Source organism: Parasteatoda tepidariorum, chromosome 9, assembly GCF_043381705.1.
Source record: "Parasteatoda tepidariorum isolate YZ-2023 chromosome 9, CAS_Ptep_4.0, whole genome shotgun sequence".
NCBI classification, from domain to species: domain Eukaryota; kingdom Metazoa; phylum Arthropoda; class Arachnida; order Araneae; family Theridiidae; genus Parasteatoda; species Parasteatoda tepidariorum.
Window position 1 is genome coordinate 52,557,292 of NC_092212.1, and position 7,500 is coordinate 52,564,791.

The window sequence follows — 7,500 nt, forward strand, 5'->3', positions numbered from 1 at the left end:
ACATCAGTGTAGGGTATACCGGGCAAATGTATACCGGGCAGTGGCACTTAACCTTTAAAAAACATCAGTGTAGGGTTAAAATATCGAATAAATGTAATTATATCCACGAATAAATTCATATCAAATCGAATGTAATAAATATTTCGGACATTCACCAAAGCATATCTGTGATTGTCGACATACACCGGTGAGGGTCCGAATGTACAAGAATGTAATGTAATATTCGATCTTTCACCGACGTATTTGGTGTTTGTCGACATTCACCGGTGAAAGTCAGCAACCACAGTGAAAGTGAAATGACTATTCTACGTTTTTGAAATTAAATTTTGAATTGACTTCTAATTTTTTTAATGTTTTTCTCAAATGATAATAATCTAATGATTTACTTGCTAAATTTAAGACAAAATACAATTTTTGTCCTAAATGATTATTAAAATAGCTCCAATTCTAACTAAAATTGATAATACGGAATTCAAATTATTAAAAATTTGACAGTCCTAATCAAATCATAATCTCTGAGAAAAAAATAGCGAAATAACACAGAAATTAATATTAGTAATTTATTTTATTCCTCAATAACATTCAGACAAATATTCTATATTCTTTATTTTTTTAAAATCTTCTATGTACATGCATAGTTTTAAGAAATTAAAACTGGAACAATAAAAATTTAGTTAAGAGAAAAGTAGAGAATTAGATCAATATTCATTAGATATACATAACAGTTAGACAAATATTCTATATTCTTCTCTTTTTTTTTAAATCTCATATGTATATCGAATATGAATTAAAATTGAAGCCAAACAAGAACACAGTAGAGGTAATTAAATATTACATATATGAAGATGTTAATTCAGGTTTTTTAAATAAATGCTCTTTGATAACTTTAATTATTATAAAATCTATCGAAATCTGACATATCACTATTAAGGCACTAAAAGCATCAAGTTCCAAAATCAAAGCCTTAACCAGGTGCACATAGTTGACATAAATTCGTCAAGAATTTGGAATATTCCCTGCTTTTTATCTATATATTTAGAATCCTTATCAAACCATAAGTCAAGTAAGGCAACACATTGTAAATAATTAATTGCTGCATTAATTAATACGTTAATTCTTGATCTCTAAATGTGGAGTTTGATAATGCTATTAACATAAACTTCATCTATATAAAAAATTCAAAATTACGAATTAAAAAAAAAAAAAAAAAAAAAATCTGGAATCATAAATATGTAGATGACGTAGATTCTTCGACATTTCCGAAAATTAGGTGCTCTCAAATCGCTGCCCTTAGCATATACTGTTCGTAGAATTCTTATCAAAAAGATAGTCGAAAAAGTGAAAACATTACGGGTAATTTATTACAATACTGTGCAAAAGGATTATTCTTTTTAATGAAATTATTTTTGCCATTTGATAATTATTAATAAATATACTAACTCTTCACTATTATGGATGGTGGTGCTAAAATAATAAAATTAGTCTTATCCTCAAAATAAAACCGAAACGGTTTTCTAATGATCACCTTGAAACTCCCTGCTATTTCAACCAGCTATTAAACAATTTAAGTGTTAACAATAATTTAATAATTAAATCAGCAATTAAAATAATCTAAGTTTTTAAAAAGCTTTGTTTCCTTCGTTTAGCTACTAATTTGTGACTTATATTGTGCTTTTACCCTTTCTGAGACGGATTTAAATATATTTTTTATATGCGACGTTTGGAGAAAACTCGGTATATTTTAAATAAACCGCACTTTTATTTATTTAATTTTTTAACATCTCTCTTGCCTAAAACTAGACTAGACCGTGCAGTATGGAGTGAGAATTTTGAAGAAAACATTAGTATTGATATTTCCGACATCTTCAGCAATTTTTCGCAATAGACACAAAAACACTTAATTTTACAAATATGAACTCTAGAAAAACGGCTGTGATCATTTTATCCCCTCTGGTTTAAATCCTTCATGCATTAGCCTTATAGGAATGTATATAGATAACATGTATACACTGTTAGAGATGTCTTTGAAAAAAAAAAAGATTAAATAACAGCTTATTTAATTTTTTTAATCCATATTCATACAAAGCAGTCAAATAACCGTAAATAAAATGTTATTCGAACTGTGAATGGTGAGAAAAATTGTTTATTAACTGCTTTCACTTAATACGATTAAGCAATCATAATTTTACAGCACCAACTAGGCCCACCTGATGAAGCCACTTAGTCCCTTGCAGAGGGGGTACATTATGTCCGAGAAAAGCTAATCTTTCAATCTCGCTACCGATGGAAACATGGTTCGAGTTCAAAGCGTTGACGTCATGATATTTCCTTCATTCCTTTCAAGGTATGAAAAATTTCTTTTGTCCTGAACTGGATTATTAGAATACGATGATCTCAACCACGAATAGATCGTAACACCATAAAGCTGCTAAAATATCTCCTATGTCCAGTTAAATTCATTTTTTTTACGGTTTTTGATCCACGCTAGTAGTAAATGGTTAAAAAAACACTTAGTTGTGTATATTTGGTTCTTTAACCATACTAGTCGTGAACGGTTTCAAGACCATAAAGGTAAAAAAATGTTCTTTACCTTAAACTTTACTGTTAATTGGATAGACAGACTGCTGCCGGTTACTTTAACATAATTTCAGGATGGAAATTCTAACAGTATACCTAGAATGACGAGAGGGCCTAGTTAATTTAGTACCCTATATTCTCAAGTAGGTTTGCGTATAAAGTACCCTTTAGTAGGTTAAGGTACCCTGTTTCATTAAAAAAACAAGAGTATTTCAGCATATCTTCGATTATTATTTATAGAACAGACGAAAATCAGGTATATAAGTAACTAATGTGGAAGTATAATTGAAAAATCAGGGCTCCGTTTAATCAAATATTTCTGTTAATCAAATTGAATGAAATATCATAGATTTTGTTGACCGTGTCTCTCTTATATTTCTTATTTAACTAATTATGATTGAATTTCTTTTATTTCGCTTGTCTAATTGATTTACATACAAATAATCTGGGGAGGGCAAAACTAGCCCCTTCAGTTTTCCTAGATATACAGCATTGTTTAATTTTTCTAGTGTTGAAAAAAGCGGTGAGAGAACAACACGAGATATTTCATTTTTGGCCCTAAATACTATATTTGCATTTTTCAGATTATTTCGTTTAAAAACCAGCAATATTTTTTAAAAAAAACAGACCTGTATTGTTATTTCCTAAGCAATTACTTATTGATTAGTTTTAGAATAAATCGACTCATCTATTGTATTTCCTCTAAAAGTTGTTTCCGGTTTTTCCATTGTGCAGCTTAATAAATTATTACTTATGAGTTGAATTTTTTTCTTGCATGTATTGCCCGAAGGAAGAAAGTCAAGGACATCTTTATTTTCCCTTAACTTCTTTTACTTGTAGTAATAAAATGGATGAAGTAGTAAGTATTCTCAATGCAGTTTCTTCCTACGCATAAAAATGCATTTTCTATGTTTAATTCATCGTTTTTTTTAACCTAAAATATCTTTTTAAAACTCATTATTTCTAACTAGTGCTTATTCTATCTGTATTGGAAATAGTTACTTCAATAAGTACTGAAATACTTTTAACTATATGTTTGTTTTCAGAATATTGTATTATATCCTTTCAGTCATGAGGTTCTACTTTGGAAATTAACGTTTAAAAAACTTTACCTGTCTTGAAATGTTAAAGTTATTTCATTTTTGTATACATCGTCAAAGTCCCTGAATAAAGTAGTTGTATAGTTTGTAGAATGTAGGTAAAGCGTTATTTTTTAATCAGATTATTTGGCATGTCACACACATAAATTGCATTACAAAATTTTAAAAATTTTATGACACTTTATCATGTTTTCGCATGAATATGTCTTATGTAATATATGTAATAATACCAAATTTAAATATGTAACATTATATGTGTTATATTATATTTTTTATACATCATATTCTATTATATGTAATATCACATGTTTATACATGTTACATATGTAATAATACTATGTAATAATACCGAGTTTTATTATATGAAAGTATGTTTAATACATTTCACCATTTTCAGCCAAAATAACTTCAAGAAACTCGTTATTTTTAAATAGTACACTATAAAATATTTCGGATCAAATTACGATAGAAAATTCATTTTTACCGGAACATGTTACGAAACAAAATATCTGACATACCGCTATTACATATCATATTTTTACCATAATTTTTACATTTACAGTAAAATCACTCTGAAGATTACGGTAAAATATGTTTCACGGATCATGCACCCAAAATGCCGGTAATCTGATCTGAAATTTTTTACAGTGTATACTTTTTATTGTATTTGAAGAGAGTTTTTTTAAACAAGTTCAGAAATACTTTTAACTATTAGTTTGTTTTTGGAATATTGTATTATTTTTATATCCATTACATCTCATTGATAAAATTAATGTGTAAAAAACTTACATTTTTACTTATTAAATTTTATTGTAATATCTATAGTTCATGCCGCAGGAGAAAAACAGAGAATTTTGTAAAAGGCACGTAGCTTGCATTATTTATATTTAGTTCAGGTTTTTTGTCCATGGCACATACATTGCTATATTTACCATATTGCTATATATATTTGGCACATACATTGCTATTGTTTATTAAGGTTCACTTAAAGACTAATCGGAGAAGGTTGGCATACTTTTAAAATTTTAATTTTACGCAACTTTAACTGCTTTAATGTAAAACTATAAGCAATTTCAACTTTTGCGAAAAAATCGCCTCAATTTAAGCAATTCTGAAATCAATTTCATTATATAATTATAATAGATTGAAAAAAACTGAAGCTTCATTATAGTTATTGAAAAAATTATTCGTAGAAAAATAACATTCTTAATAGTTAAATATTTGAAAATAAAAGTTTTATTAGCTATCGTATAAAATGCGACTGGAGTTTTTTTTCCTCGTTATTGGAGATTTTTTTGAGAAAGATTTAACTTTTACTTTCACTTTAAAATTTGTAAATGGCTTTTTCATTAAACCTTTATTAACCTTTTTCACTTAATATAAAAGTGATTTTGCCAAAAGAATAGGACAAGTACAGTAAAAAAAATCTCTTGAAGGAAAAATATGATTTCTAAATTTATTGTCTGTCAATGAACGTTCTTATGTAAACATCGGATGTTTATTTTGGTAAAGTTACAAATTCTGAAAACAAGATTGAAAATGAGAAAAATAGCTTTGTTAAAGTTTGCAAAGAAGTATACTGTTAAAATTTACAGTGCATAGTATCAAAGCCTACTCTTGTGCCTTAAGAAAGCAAAGACAAGAAAAAATTCTTAGTGCAAACGTCCCGTCAAAAATAAACTCAACAAGATTGAATTTCATTTATCCGAGCGACAAAGACCTTCTAAGCTGTCTTGCTTAAACTTGACGGGCATTAAGTACCGTTATTTGTGTTTCATTCAGGTTTTTTTTGTTTTGTTTAGAAAAGTGGGCTTTTGAGAGTATACCTTGTATAATTCAGCAGCTTTTATCTCAAGACAAGAGGTAAATTTAAAAAATCCATTTAAAATGTTCCATTAAAATTTTGTTTTTTACGAGTATCTAAGCCTTTACTAATTGTTGCGTGTAAGCATTTTACAAAACAAACAAATTTCGAATTGAATTATTTTCTAACACGATTTCACAATTATATTACTCTGCGTCAAACATTAATAAAAAATGGGACTTGGTAGATATCTGATGAAAATGTCATGCATATACATGCCGATGCTTCTGCTTATGTTACTAGTGGCGTTAAATTTACGGCTATCAATTCCATTCTTCAGTTTGCAGTTAAAAATTCCTTATTATATGGCGTTTCGATCACTATTTGCTTATGTGAAGTTTTTAATAAGCACAGGAAAACAAATTGTATGTGACCGTGCCAAGATTGTTTTTTTTTTATGTTGTATTCTTCAGTTTTTTGTTAAGATCATCAATTAAATTGCAAATTTAATTGCTAAATTGTAATTTTTTTTTACTTAAATTATTTCAATAGATAAGAATTTGTTTTTTTTTTATCTCAAGTATTAAAACTTGTACTTAAAATAAAGTAAAAAGCCATATTGTTAGTAAGAAAAAGTAGGACATGGAAATGTAAGTTTATTATTTTTATAATTTCTTTTAATTCTTGCGTTTTTATTTAAAGTAACAATTTACGTAACAATCGTATATAGTTTTATGAATAGGGACTTTTTTCTACATTATTTTCAATTATCCATAATTTTTTTTAATTGTATAAAAATAATTTTTGTTAACAGTTTATGGCATACAATTTTTTTTGCATTATAAATTTCTTAGTAAGTAATAGGTTTCTTTAAAGAATATTAAACTAAAGAATCAGAGTAACTGCTTCTCTATTTAGCTTTCCTTTCTTCAATATATTTATTCTGTTTGCGTTCTTTTAATTCTTCTGTGGTTTAGCCAGATGGGTCTCTCTATCTTCCTGAAAAAAGGGATATTTACAAGAATAGATACGAACATCTATATCCTATTGAGTTATCTATAATTCTAATAGACTTGAATAAGAGTTAGATTTAAATTAGTTTATCATAGTATTACGATGTTAAATAGAATGCATAAATTTTATTACAAATATTTAAAATAATCTAAAAATTGTTAAACGACGTGTGCTTTAAGCTGGAATGTGGTATTCTATTTTGGCAATTCAGAAAATATATATTTTGTCTTTGCTCAAATATTAATAAAAATATTGAACCAATTTTCCATTCTCCGGAAAACAAAAATAAATAAATTTATGACACTATTTACGTACATTTAGTGACATGAAATATGATATTTGTATCATTCCTACACTCAAAGCTTTAAAATAGAGCAAAAGCAAAATGAACTTGCTATTTCATAAGTAAACTATTGAAGAGTAAAGTGATTTTGTTATTGAAATTTTTTTTTAACTAAATGCTGCTTACATTTTTTGTGAGACAAAAAATGTAAGTCTTAAAAATGACTGTTACCACATTTAATGACAGTTACAACATTTATTATTACTAATATTGTGTAGATTAATACTAATTTTAAATCATGAACACAAAACTAAATGAATGCAAGTTTAGATAAAGATTATACTACATAGATTTATATCAAGTGTTAATGTTATACGGGTACTTTAGAAATTAATTTTACAAATTTGCACCGCAAAATCCGAAACTTATATTTCCCGACCTTATGTATTTCATATGCGTTTTTTAAAATGCAGCTATCACTTTGAGTTTTACTTATTAATAATATTTTCCAAATATTATTAATATTTTCCAGAAATAATTATTATTAATATTTTCCAAAAAAAATATTATTATTAATATTTTCAAAAAGCGAAAACTGTATTTTCAGATGAAGAGATGGAATAAAAAAGGTACACTTTCGAAATTAATTTCACAAATTTTCACAAAGTAACCATTAATCTTAGAACATAAATATTTTTTACAAAAAGTGGTGGTTATTTTTG